The sequence below is a fragment of the Mastigoproctus giganteus genome, chromosome 10, assembly GCF_048544385.1.
Source record: "Mastigoproctus giganteus isolate SK-2022 chromosome 10, ASM4854438v1, whole genome shotgun sequence".
NCBI classification, from domain to species: domain Eukaryota; kingdom Metazoa; phylum Arthropoda; class Arachnida; order Uropygi; family Thelyphonidae; genus Mastigoproctus; species Mastigoproctus giganteus.
Window position 1 is genome coordinate 159263893 of NC_143584.1, and position 15156 is coordinate 159279048.

Consider the following 15156-nt stretch of genomic DNA (forward strand, 5'->3'; position numbering starts at 1 on the left):
GGTTTGTTGCACAAGAAGTCGTCTTCAGAAATGTTTCAAGGGGCATTTGTTTTCAAGATAATCTTCTCTTTTAATTATAAATTTCATGATTGCATGCATAAGCATTTTTTAACGACACACGCAAATTGCAACTAACATGATTCGCATGGAGTAAAAAGTTTACGAAGCTTAAAAAAAAAAAAGGAATGAAGAGGAGAGAAGATTCTGAAAATTTATTTGTTTTTTTATACAATTGAAGATTTCAGTAAAGGGCAAACTCATTTCACCATAATAACTTAAAAACCCACACAATTCTGGCTATCGGTATTTTCGCAAATGCAAGAAGATAGTTTACTACCCGTTTATAATTAATTGCATGCGGTAACAGAAAAGCACAATAAACTGGAAAGTGCAAATTGTTTTTATTGTTTTATGGTCGTGACCTCCAGAAATGTGATTTGATAAAATATCACAAAGGCGTTTAAAATTGATTCTTATAACAGAGCATATGATAACGATGAAGGTGTAGTGCATTTTAATGGTTTGAATTGGTAACTAATACAATATACAAACCACTCTCATGACCTTTTATATGGCCTTAAGGTCATGCTCGTGACCTTAAAAATGACATTTTAGAGAGATAAATAGCTTATTATACAGCAAAAATTTCAACTTCTGAGATCTTGAAATGAATTACCAAGAAAACTATGTGTAATTGGGTTCACATTACGATATTTTAACAATACGATGGTGTCTCTGGAACGGATTAATATTGTAAAGCTGGATACACTGTATTGTAAATGTGTTAATACTGTATTGTAAATGTGTTATTTATGAATGTTTAACATTCATATTTTGCAATTAATGTTCATATTTTCGAATTGGTTGATACTTGTTTTTTCCTTACTTTATTGCACCTAACTGTTATAAAAATTTATTGAGAAAAATGTTTGTTTTTGGAATACTGGTATTAATACCGGTATTAAGGTTTTGATCGGTATTGTAAGCCCTAATCATCTTGTTCCTCACTGATGATCCACCATACCATTTTACTTGTATTACTAAAGGAATACTATAGGTAGCCACTTGCTCTAGTGGCATTAGGCTGATTTAGTATTAAAACTACTGCTTAATCAGTTAGCTGTAGTCAGTCACCAAATAGTTTTTTTTTACATAAATAGTTAAAGAAAACATGGAAGGGCAGTTTTCCCATTAACTTCCAATTTTCTCTACGGCAACACCTTCCCTCTTCCTGACCTTTGTTGGGGAATTTAAGAACTATTTGTGAATAAAAATCTAGCAGTCAGTGGAAATTGTGTCAGAGTCGTATTACAAAATTGAAATATGATATTTTTGTTATGTTATGAAAAATCAATGCATTAGCATTAGCAAAGGCACATGATGCAAGAAAGCAAGCTTATATAGCATCAGCCATAAAAAAAAAAATTAAATTAAAAAAAAAACTTATTTTACCCATCCACTCACTCCAAATGTTTGTCAAGTTCTCCTTGAATCTATTTAAACTATCAACTTCTACAACGACAGATGGAAGTTTGTTCCAGCAATCAACCACCTGCTGGCTAAAGGCAAACTTCTGCACATCTATCGTACAACCATCTTTCCTCAATTTGAATTTATGCCCTCTCAGGCGATTATTCTGAGCAAGATGAAGAATCCCATCTGCATTGAGCATGCTCAAACCATTCAAGGCTTTATACACCTCAATCAGATCACCTGGCAGGGGCTTAGTCTCCAGACACTGTAATTTGCAAAACTTAAGCCTTTCTTCATAAGAGCAACCCTTTGTTCCATTCACTAATCTTGTTGCCCTTCTCTGTACTCGTTCCAACAGCTCTACATCCTTCTTAAAATGAGGCCTCCAGACCTGTATACAGTACTCAAGGTGTGGCCTGACCATTGCATTATACAAAGGGATAATCACCTCCTTATCCCTGCTAGAAAAATTCCTGTATATCATTGACAAGGCCCCATGAGATGCTCTGGTAGCCTGCCTGCACTGCTCAGAAAACTTCATATCTGACTGCACAATTACTCCAGGTATTTTTCATTCTCTACTACCCTTAGTGTCTTACTGCAGAGTTGGTACATTACTCTGTGGTTATGCTACCCATATGCAGTATTCTGCCACCTCTCAGCCAATCTTTTCTAGATCCTGTTGCAGTAGCATACTGTCATTAACAACCCCGCCAATCTTATCGTCTGCAAACTTTTGACATTAAGCCTAATATTCCTTCATCAGTATTATTGATAAATATAAAAAACATCAATGGGCCCAACTTTGAACCTTGGGGGACTCCACTATTAACATCAGTCCACGAAGAGCAATGTCCATTGATTACCACTCTCTGTCTTCTTCTTCTGCTCAACCATCCCTTTATCCATAACAGCAACTTGCCCTTAATGTCATACTGCTCCAGTTTGTACAGCAGTCTTCCATGTGCAACAGTATTAAAAGCTCTCCTGAAATCCAAATATATGATATCAAAATTATTTTATGACAAGACACCATGAGCTACTCTTGCAGACCGTCTGCACTGCTCAGAAAACTTCATATCTGCCTGCACAGTTACCCCCAGGTCCTTTTCATTCTCTACCACTGTCAGTGTGGTACCACAGAGTTGATACGTTACTCTGGGATTACTGCTTCCCATATGTAGTACTTTACATTTGTCAATGTTAAACTTCATTTGCCACCTCTCAGCCCATCTGCTCAACTTTTCTAGATCCTGTTGCAGCAGTGTATTGTCATTAGTGTCATTAACAACCCTGCCAACCTTCGTGTCGTCTGCAAACTTGGACATTAAGCCTGATATACCATCATCAATATCATTTATAAATACAGAAAACAACAATGGACCCAACACTGAACCCTGAGGGACCCCACTAATAACATTAGTCCACGAAGAGCAGTGTCCATTGATTACCCCTCTGTCTTCTCCCATTCAACCATCCCTTTATCCATAGCAGCAATTTGCCTCCAATGCCACACTGCTCCAATTTGTGCAGCAGTCTTCCATGTGCAACAGTATCAAAGGCTTTTCTAAGATCCAAGTATATAATATCAAAGTTATTCCCTGCATCCAGTTCCTTTGTGACTACATCATAGTATCCAATCAAATTAGTCAGACAAGACTTCCCTTTAACAAACCCATGCTGTGTCCGAGCTATAACTGAAGTCTTGTCTATTGTCTAGATGATCCTGCAATGCTTCTTTAACCAGTGCCTCCATTAATTTCTCTGGAACAGAAGTTAAACTAACAGGTCTGTAATTACCTCTCTCTCCCTTTGATCCTCCTTTGTGGATTGGGGTCACCTTTGCACATCTCTAGTCCATGGGTACCTCCCCTGAGTCCATGGAAGCTCTCATAAATATGGATAAGGGTTTGGTTACTTCCTTTGCTGCCTCCTTTAATATAACTGGATAGATTCCATCCACCCCAGGTGCCTTTCTTGTGTTTATCTTCAACAATTTCTCCTCCACTTTACTCTCAGTTATTACAAGATTATCTAGCTTACTACCAGAGTTGAATACACCTTTGGCATTCCTCTCCCTGAATAATTCCTCGTGTGTCAATGTTGATGCAAAATATTCATTTAGTTTGTTAGCTATGTGAGCCGGCTCATCAACAGTTGAACCATCGATATCAAGTGGACCAATCTGATTCATCTCCTTCCTTCTAGAGTTTACATAAGTAAAGAACTCTTTGCTGTTTTTCTTTGAATCCTTTGCTTGCCGGCCCTGGGTGCCAAGCGATTGTGACTGAGCGGATTCTTTGTGCTTAAAGAGTGATTTTCCAAAAGTGATATTATAGTTCTTTTACGTTCCTGTCCTTAAAGCAATTTATTTATTCAGTAAGAGCTCTTGTTAAAAAAGTACTTTACAGAGCAGGAAAGGAAAGTCACCTTTCTTTATTTCTTATATATTTATTATTAACACCTACTACTTCTCGCTTGGTCACACCAGGCACTGCTCCTTCCTCCCCATGGTGGGGCTGGAAATCTTGGCAGAACAGTTAATCTGCCAAGGACCAAAAGGAGCAATTACGAACACAATAAGTTTCCTCCACTAGAGCCAACAAGTTCTCGGCCAGACATAGAAAATGAACATGACATGTCTCAACCAAAGAGGTTTAAGACCAACTCATCAAACATAGATTTTCCTGCATTTCTCTTAATGCACTCACTTACAGATCAGCTTCTCACCAAATTGTCTCCGTTTCTTATTCAGAAACACCTCGAAAGTCTTGCAGGATCTCCTAAAACAGTCAAGCGACTGCAATCAGGAGACCTACTAATAGAAACAATCAGCAGGAAACATTCAGAGCATTTACTAAAAGTTAAAAATTTTGCTGGAATTTCAGTAAAAGTTTCTCCCCATGGTACCCTAAACACACCTAAGGGTGTTATATCCAGCTGGGACCTACTGAATGTCTCGGAGGAGGAGATATGTCAAGAACTTCAGGAGCAAAATGTAATTGCAGTAAAAAGAATCATGATTAAAAGGGACAACACACTGGCACCAACAAGGAATATTATACTCACTTTTAATACCCCAAACCTACCTTCTTCCATAAAAGCAGGTTATCTTCTTTGCCGCATTAGACCCTACATCCCTAATCCATTGAGATGCTATAAGTGCCAAAAGTATGGCCACTCTCAAACGGCATGTCGAGGAAACCCAGTCTGTCCCAACTGTGGGTCCACCGATCATACTCAAAATGGCTGTTCAGCAACAGAAATGAGCTGTCCTAACTGTAAAGGCAACCATCTCGCCTATTCTAGGACATGCGACAGGTGGAAAACTGAAAAGAAAATTGTGAAGTACAAAACTGAAAATAAAGTAAGCTTTCAAGAAGCGAGAAAATTAATTGCTCCCAGTATTACAAAACATACATATGCCAGTGGCGCACAAAAATATCAATCGGTGGCCACCCAGACTAATGTTACAGTCCCTTCAAACAACTCAATCTCTGACTGGGCACGAACTGTTCTCTCCCAGCAACAGTCCAATATCCCGAAACAGTTGAACCAGGCAAGCAATACTGCTCTTACAGTACCAGCGAATTCTCCTTCTCCTCCAATGAATGCTGCTGCTGCTGCATCAAATAATCGAGGTTCAAACATGAAAATGAATATTCAAGACTCATCCATGGATACAATTGACTTATCCAGACAGGAAGACCCAGTCTTAAAAATACATGTGGAAGAAGATATGGACATCGGTCGGCCATTTTTCAAAAAAGACAAACCGAAACCTGAACGCCATAAAACAGTCACATCAAAAAAACAGTCAGGTACAGCTTCTTTTACTAAACACCAATAATGCCTTATATTCTTCAATGGAATTGTAGAGGATTTCGTAGCAATTTTAACAATATTCAAGACTTAATTAACCGCTACTCTCCAGTTGGTTTCTGTATACAAGAAACCTATTTAACTTCCCAAATTTCTGCCAACATAAAGAACTATTCTATCTACCGACAAGATCGCAATACTTCAAATTCCGCTCGTGGGGGTGTGGCCATCTTGGTCAGTTCAAAGACCCCAACCAAGCAAACTGTTTTGAAAACTGAAATTGAAGTCATTGCTGTACATTTGGTAACACAAATTGAGTTAACATTAGTATCAATTTATCTCCCGCCAAGTCATACCTTCTCTTACCAAGATCTTGAAAACCTGCTAATACAGCTACCTTCCCCTATCTGTCTCCTGGGGGATTTCAATGGCCACCACCCCTTATGGGGATCTACTAAATTGGACAGGCATGGCCAACTGATTGAAACTTTCACAGATAAGCAAAACCTTACCATTCTTAATACCGGTGCACCTACTCACATACAATTACCAACTGGACAAACTTCTGCAATCGATCTCTCTCGATATGCTCCCCTATTCTGTATCCAATCATGGAATGGTCTGTTATGGACGATCCCATGGGCAGTGATCATTTTCCGATTATTTGTGATTTGCTCACTGCACCACCGCCAGTAGCCAAACCCTGCAAGAAATGGAAGTTCTCTCACGCCAACTGGGCCAAATTTCAGTCAGCTGTCAATCTGGATGAGAAATTTATAAGAATACAGTTGATAAATGAAGCCACAGATTATATTACTTCACAACTACTATCTACAGCTAACTGTTCAATTCCACTGTCGAATACCCAGTTCCAACGGCACATTAACTATTGGTGGAATGAAGAATGCACAAAAGCAAAGAAGTTAAAAAATAAAGCATGGAATTTATTTTGTAAATCCCCAACCACAGCTAACCTTATCAACTACAAGAAATTAAGGGCAAAAGCACGTCTCATTCAGAGGCAAGCCAAGAAGAATTCTTGGATCCGGTTTACATCTACCATAAAAAGAAACACTAACACCAGGTTAATATGGAAGAAAATTAGGCAGATTTCTGGAAAATTTCCAACCACCCCTTCGCCAATTCTTTCGTGGAATGGGCAAGAACTCTCTGCTCCTGAAGACATAGCAAATGCCTTGGCTAAAACTTTTGCCGACATTTCTGCGGCATCAAATTATTCTCCAGATTTCCAGAAAATAAAGACCACGACTGAACAACGTGCCATCAACTTTCGAACCTCAGTTTCCCTTCCGTATAACCAGCCTCTTCAATATTCTGAACTTCTACACGCCATTAAAACAACACGCAACAGGGCCGCTGGGCCAGATGGAATATTTTATATCATGTTACAAAACCTTGGTGACAAAAACTTAGAAATACTGCTGATCTATTATAACCGAATATTTCTGGAAAACATTTATCCCAGCTCTTGGCATCATGCAGCAGTTCTAGCCTTTTTGAAACCTGGAAGAGATCCTACCAGTCCGTACAGTTACAGACCAATTTCCCTCTCCAGTTGCCTTGGTAAATTACTTGAAAAAATTATCCATAATCGACTTGTTTGGATCATCGAAACAGAACACCTAATGAGTAATCACCAACATGGGTTTCGTAAGAACAGATCTCATGATCAAAGCTGAGTCTGCAATTCGTAATGCCTTTGTAAAAAATGAGCATCTTGTTATGGTTTCCATAGACATAGAGAAGGCATTCGATACTACCTGGCGTCGTGGCATTCTCAGTGACCTTTATGCTCTTGGTTTACGAGGCAACCTGCCCATATTCATTAAGAACTTTCTTCAGAATCGTTCATTCCAAGTTCGATATCACAACTCACTTTCTGCGACATTTTCACAGGAAGAAGGAGTGCCACAAGGGTCTGTACTGAGTGCAACCCTTTTCGCCCTTAGAATCAATTCCATCACAAAAGAACTTCCAAATGCTGTTCAGACTTACCTTTATGCTGATGATCTCTCTATTTCTTGCCATTCCCAGAACATGAGATCCATTGAACAGCAACTGCAGATATCCCTGAATAAAGTCCAAAGGTGGGCAAGGTTAAATGGCTATCGTCTATCACAGCAGAAGACTGTTGCCATCCATTTTTGTAATCAACGAAAAATGCATACAGATCCTGAACTTCATATATCAAACTTTACCATTCCAGTGACTAACAACATCAGATTCTTAGGATTAATCCTTGACAGGAAACTAAATTTCCTTGAGCACATTAAATTTGTACGTACTTCCTGCCTCAAAAAACTAAACATACTAAGAGCTTTATCTGCTTTGCCTTGGGGAGCAGACCGTACATCTTTGCTGCTTTTATATAGATCACTGATCAGATTCTGATTGGATTATGGTGCTCCACTCTATGATTCTGCTCGTAAGGGTACACTACGATGGCTAGATCCTATACAGCATAGTGCATTGCGGATTGCACTTAGTGCATTCAGCAACTCTCCTATTCATAGTTTATATATTGAAGCTAATGAGCTACCTCTTTACCTCCGCAGAAAAACACTGCTTCTTAAGTATGCAGCCCGAATACAAAGTTGCTGGCAGCATCCTGTTGAGCCATACCTTTTTAATCCACCACTGCAAAATCTCTATAGAAACAAACCCACTAAAATAAGACCAGCAGGCTTACGCCTAATTGAAATAACACAGAGTTGGAATGTTCCAATTTTCAACAGGCAACAAGTAATGAATTACTCTCAACCACCTTGGAGTCCACCTCTACAATTAACCTCGATACTTATCTTCACGAATGGGGAAAGAATCGCCTACCAATAATCAATGTAAAACAACTCCATGCAAGCCATATTCAAAAATATGCTGATTTTTTACCGATCTATACTGATGGCTCCAAATCACATTCAGCGGTAGGAGCAGCGGCAGTATTTCCTTCTTCAATCATTTCGGCTGCTCTTCCAGCTCAGTATAGCAGCTTCTCAGCAGAACTCCATGCAATCAAATTAGCCTTAGAAAATCTGATTCACTACCCATCTGTAAAATACATAGTATACACAGACTCGCCAGCTCAATTACAACAATGCAACATTCCTCCTACAAGGTTCACGCTGTGTTAGACCAAATCAGAAGTCTCCTATTGCAAATAGAAGAACGTCATCAATCAGTGACCCTTTGCTGGATCCCAGCACATTTGGGGATAAAGGGGAACGAACTCGCTGACAAAACTGCTAAAAATCCATCAACTTTTGATTTAACCTCTGTCCATGTTCCAGCCTCTGACTACAATCGCATCATACAAACAGCATGTCTTGAGCAGTGGAAAGATCTATGGCACTCCCAAACCAATAATAAACTCTATCATTTGAAAGAGCACCCAAAGCTTTGGCACACTAGTACCAAAACAGTGCGAAGAGAAGAAGTGTTACTTGCAAGGGCAAGAATAGGACATACGTATCTCACTCACCTCCATCTACTCACAGGAGAGGATCCTCCTCAGTGTCACACTGTTTAACACAGTTATCAGTGAAACATATTCTAATTGACTGCCCACAGTATCAACAAGACAGAACATCCGTCCTGTCTTCCCTGAGAAATCTGTGAAAACCGATGACACTAAATGACATTATTGGCGAGGAAGCAAATATCAATGAATTTTTCTCTTTCCTGAAAAAAATTGGACTATATCATAAATTCTGAAAGATCACTGTAACAAAAATCAAGTTATTACAACAAAAATTTGTTTTTAGCAGTTTCCTATGAATAGGCGCAATATAGCCTCAGCAGCTTATGCGCCATTAAACCTCCATAACACACACACACCTTTGCTTGCCTAACCTCCTTTGTGTCTTGGTTACAGACCAGCTTATATCTATCATATGCTTCTGTGTCACCTGTTAATTTATATGTATCGCATGCATTTTTCTTCTCTGCCACATGTCTAATTAGTTCATCTGTCATCCATTTAGGCCTAAATCTTGAACAATATTTCTCAGTTGGTTCCACTATTTAGAATTTAAGTACTGTCTCAGACCACCGTAGTCACCTTTAGGAAAGCAAGAACCCTTCCCTTTACCCCTGATGGTAGTTACCTCTTTGAGTAAATCCCACTTCAGCACACTGTGATCACTTTTGCCTAGTGGTTCCTTTATCTGCAGATTCTTGATGCATGAAGAATCACTACTGATAATCAGATCAAGAGTATTACTCCCTCTAGTTGCCTCCCGAACATGCTGCTGTAGAAAACAATCATCCAATAAATCCACAAAAGTCTTGCTAATGTGTGAGTTACCAACCCACAAATTCCAGTCAATATCAGAGAAATTAAAATCCCCCAATTATATTACTCTAATTTACTGGCCCACTCTATTTCTCTGCACAATTGCTCATTAGGCCTATAACACACACCTACTCTCATTTTTCCTTTCCCAGTGCTTATGTCACACCAAACAGACTCAACATTGCATTGTCCACCCACATCAATGGATGCACTTCCTTAGATTTTATGTGTTTCTTAACTAACAGCATAACCCCTCCTTGTAGTCCTGTCTATCCTTTCTGTACACATTGTACTCCCCAAATTCCAGTTCTACACTGCTTATGTCTGCGCGACACCATGTCTCTGATATCCCAACAATATCTGCCTTTGATGTCTTGACTAGCACTTGAAGCTCATCGAATTTATTAACTATACTCCTAGCATTGGTGTACATGCAATTATACGTGCACCTGTTTCTACTCTTAGTTACCCTAACACAGCTCATGTATTTACTTGTTCCACTATGACTCTGAATATGCCAATGAAGTTGTATTTATTTGGTTGTATTTATTCATGAGAAAGGAAAATCTTTTTATTATTGAATAAAAATTATTACTTATGGTATGGATACAAAAGACTGGAAAGCATAATGATAGCTTTTCATTCTGGAAACTGCCCTCTGTGCAGATGATATTTTAGTATTGTTTCATACTCTGGTTTAAATTTCATTTAGCTATGTCTCCAAAACATAAATGTTTAAGGGTAATATTTTATTTTACGGTACTATGGAATTCTGAATAAAGTTGTTAATTGAATTAGGTTGCACTGCACAAAGGATTAGTAAACCTTTGCTGAAAAAGGTGGGACAGTTATAAAATTTACAGTTGTCATAAAGTTCTCACAGAAACTATACTATGCTAAGGTCTGCCAAGATTTTTCTCCATATCTTCTTGATACAGTTTGACTCTAACAAATTAAAATGCTAACTTTGTAAACTAGTTCAATAGCCAGTCCAATTTGTGAACATTTTGTTGTTTTTTTTCTTTTTTGCTTTATGTCAGGCATTAGTTAAGGCATATGATGCAACAAAGCAAGCTTATATAGCATCAGACAAAAAAAAAAAAAAAAAAAAAAAACATTTCCCATTTCACTCATCCGGTCACTCCAAATGTTTGTCTAGTTCAGCCTTAAATTTATTTAAGCTATCAACTTCCACAACAACAACAGATGGAAGTCTGTACCATTTGAATCTATGCCCCCTCAGGTTAGTAATCTGAGAAAGAGGAAGAATCCCGTCAGCTGTTATGTTGTTCTTTGGTTTTTTTTAGGAGCATTAGCAGCTAAGGCCATATTGCTCCGGGGATATGCAGTGGTCATTCCCTGCCCTTTCCGCATCATCCGTATTTGGTGGTCACAGGCTCTAACTCCAGTCTAATCAAGAAGCATATGCTATGCACTGCTGCTCCTGCCCTATCCCATCAGCATTGAGCCTGCTCAAACCATTCAAGGCCTTATACACCTCAATTAGATCACCTTGCAAGTGCCTAGTCTCCAGATGCTGCAACTTGCAGAACTTAAGCCTCTCTTAGTAAGTACATCCCTTTGTTCGTCTCACCAATCTTGTTGACCTTCTCTGTACTCTACTCATTCTAGCAATTCTACATCCTTTATAAAATGACGCCTCTAGACCAGTATGCAGCACTCAAGGTGTGACCTGACCATTGCCTTATACAAGGGAATAATCACCTCCTTGTCTCTGCTAGAAAAATTCCTATATATCATGGACAAAACTCCATGGCCTGCTTTGGCAGCCCATCTGCACTGCTCAGGGAACTTCATATCTGACTGCACAAATACCCCTAGGTCTTTTTCATTCTCCACCTTCCTGAGTGTAGTACCATATAGTTGGTGCATTTCTCTTGGGTTACTGCTACCCATATGCAATACTTTGTATTTGTCAATATTAAACTTTAGTTGCCACTTCTCAGCCCATCTGCCTAACTTTTCTGGATCATGTTGCCCTAGCATACCGTCTTTACTATCATTAACAACCCTGCCCGCCTTTGTATCATCTGCAAACTTGGACATTATGCCTGATATACCTTCATCGATATCATTTATAAATACACAAAACAATAATGGGCCCAGCACCAAACCCTGGGGCACTCCACGTAGAGCAGTATCCATTTATTGCCACTCTCTGCCGTCTCCCACTCAACCATCCCTTTATCCATTGCAGCAACTTGCCCTTAATGCCATACTGTTCCAATATGTAAAGGAGTCTTCCATGTGCAACAGTGTCAAAAGCTTTCCCGAAATCCAAGTATATTATATCAAAATTATTTTTTTGCATCCAGTTCTTTTGTGATCTCATCATAGTATCCTATCAAATTGGCCAGACGAGACTTCCCCTTAACAAACCCATGCTGTGTCTCAACTATTACAGCTGTCTTGTCTAGGTGATCCTGCATCACTTCTTTAACCAGTGACACATTTATTAAGAGAGGAGTATGCCAGAAGTTCATTAAACTGTAATAGGATGCTTAATGATTTTCTAATAACTGAGAGCAAAGTAGAGGAGAAATTGTTGAAGTTAAGCATAAGAAAGGCACCCGGGGTGGATGGGATCTATGCAGTAATATTAAAGGAGGCTGCAATGGTAGTAAGCAAACCCTTAGCCATAATATTGCTTGGACTCGTAGGAAATCCTCACAGACTGGAGATGTGCAAATCTATCACCAATTCACAACGGGGTTATCAAAGAGGGACACAAGTAATTAGAGACCAGTTCATTTAACTTCTGTTCAAGGGAAAATAATGGAGTCACTGCTTAAAGATGCATGCAGGATCATCTAGACAAGACTGCAGTAATAATTCAGATGCAGCATGGGTGTTTTTTAAGGGAAAGTCTTGTCTGACAAACTTGATTGAATACAATGATTTGGTTACAAAGGAACTGGATGCCAAAAATAAATTTGATATCAAAAACTTGGATTTCAGGAAAGCTTTTGATTTTTGATTTTTGAAAGCTTTTTGATTGACCCTGTTGTGCATGGAAGACTACTGTATAAATTGGAGCAGCATGATACTAAGGGCAAGTTTCTACAATGGATAAAAGGGCAGTTGAGTGGGAGAAGACAGAGTGGTAATCAGTGGACGCTGCTCTTCGTGGCCTAATGTTATTAGTGGAGTTCAGTAAGGTTCGTTGGGCCGACTGTTGTTTTGTATATTTATGAATGATATTTATGAAGGTATATCAGGCTTAGTGTCCAAGTTTGCAGATGATACAAAGGTTGGCAGGGTTGTTAATGACAGTAATGGCAGTGTGCTTCTGCAATAGGATCTAGAAATTTGGTCAGATGGGCTGAGAAGTGGCAACTGAAGTTTAACGTTGACAAATGTAAAGTACTGCATATGGGTGGAAGTAACCCTAGAGTAATATACCAACTATGTGGTTATTACACTTAGGTTGGTAGAAAATTAAAAAGACCTGGGAGTAATTGTGCAGTCAGATATGAAATTTTCTGAACAGTACAGACAGGCTGCCAGAGCAGGTCATGAGGTATTGTTAATGATATAACGGTATTTTGCTAGTAGGGAAAAGGAGGTGATTATCCCTTTGTATAAGGCAATGGTCAGGCCACACCTTGAGTACTGCGTACAGGTCTGTAGGTCTCTTTTTAGGAAAGATGTAGAGTTGCTTGAGTGAGTATAGAGAATGGCAACAAGAATGGTGAGGGGAAACGAAGGGGTGGTCTTACCAAGAGAGGCTTAAGTTCTGCAAATTGCAGTGTCTGGAATCTTAGCACCTGCGAGGTGATCTGGTTGAGGTGTATAGGGCCTTGAATGGGTTGAGCAGGCTCAGTTCTGATGGGATTCTTCCTCTTTCTCAGATTACAAACCTGAGGGGGCATGAATTCAAATTGAGGAATGACAGTTATAGATGTTTGAAAATTTCCTTTAGCTAGTGGGTATTTGACTGCTGGAATAAACTTCCATCTGTCGTGGAATTTGATAGCTTAAATAAATTCAAGGAGGAACTGGACAAATGTTTAGAGGGAATGGATGTGTGAAATGTTTTTATTTTTTTTTTTTCACTGATGCTACATAAGCTTGCTTTCTTGCATCATATGCCTCTACTAATGCTAATTTCTCTTTAAAAATGCCAGCAGTAAGTTGCTTGATTTATATATTTTCAGCATCTTTGTATGTGTTTGTGTGTATTCTTCCTTGAAGAGTTTTTTAATTATTACAGATTATTAAAAATTATTATTATGTAGAAAATATTTTTCAATTTTTTTTTTCATATGTATAAAGGCTGTTCAATAAAAAATAATCTTATTTTTTTTTCACAACATGCCTGTATTAATCATCCATATTTTAATGGTCCTTTTCCTAAGTAGTCCCCATGTGGTGAAATGCACTCAATGTTTCTGCTATTCTTCAAAAACATGGTGGAAGCCATTTTTTGACATGCATTTGAGAATCACCTCTGTTGTCTTTACAACTTCTGACAACTGGAAACATTTTCCTCATACCTCCTTCTTTAATTTTGGAAATAATAAAAAAAAATCGGTACAAGGTCAGGACTGTAGAAAAGAGGAGATACACATTTAATATTAATGCTGACTAAGTACTTGATGACAATATGAGCAGTGCGAGGTATGACATTGTCATGATACAGCATCCACTCACCTGCTTGCATTTGTGGTTGTTTTCAACAAATGTGATCCCAGAAAGTGTGCTGTACAGTTCTGTAGTGAGGTCCCATAACAGTTCTATGAAGTGGCACAACATGTGATAAACCATTTCTTGAATATCACAAAAAAGAATTGACCATAACCTTTTCTGCAGAAGCTACAACTTTTGCATTTTCAGTGTTGGTGGTGACATAACTTCCAAACAGGCTTTGTTGCATATTCTCTGGGTCAAAATGATGAAGCCATGTTTCATCTGCCATTATCAGCTTGTACAGGACCTTACCATCTTCAGTAACCATCCATTGTAGCTCCTGATAAATCTTCATGCAAACTTACTGTTGCTCAGGTGTGAGTAGTTTTGTAACTCAATGTGCACAAATGAGTCATATTCAAGTGGTCATGGAGAATATCGCGTGTGCTTCCTACTGATATTCTCGTCATCTCTTCCTATTAACCCTTACTATTATACAACAGTCTTCTCTCATGATTACAGAACAAAGCAATGTTTATGGTTTCTGTGGTGAAAGCAGCAGTTCAACCTCCAGGACTGCCAATTTTTGTGATTGAATCTTGTCCATATTTAAAAATTCTAAACTACTGTGAACTATTACTAATAAATTTTACTATGTGATGCAGAGTGGAACAGAAATAAAAATAAGATGTAGTTAGAAAACATCACAATGGAGGAATTAGAGGGTCGCACATTTACGGGTCTACCAGATCCCATTACCTTTTGGTGTCACTACATGGATGATGTGTTTGTGGTTTTTCCCTGGGATTTAGAGAATAACCACAAAGAAGGAGTACCATTAAGACTCATCATCTCCTATTGTGGTTCACTGAGTTATGAGTTGTCTTAAGTTAGTCTCA

At 38.7% G+C, this 15156-nt stretch overlaps 1 protein-coding gene across 1 annotated transcript in view; it reads left to right on the forward strand.

The window, feature by feature from the left end:
* lt (vacuolar protein sorting-associated protein light) overlaps positions 1 to 15156 on the forward strand; it is a 286135-nt gene that overhangs the window by 233940 nt on the left and 37039 nt on the right. The gene's annotated exons all lie outside the window — the stretch shown is intronic.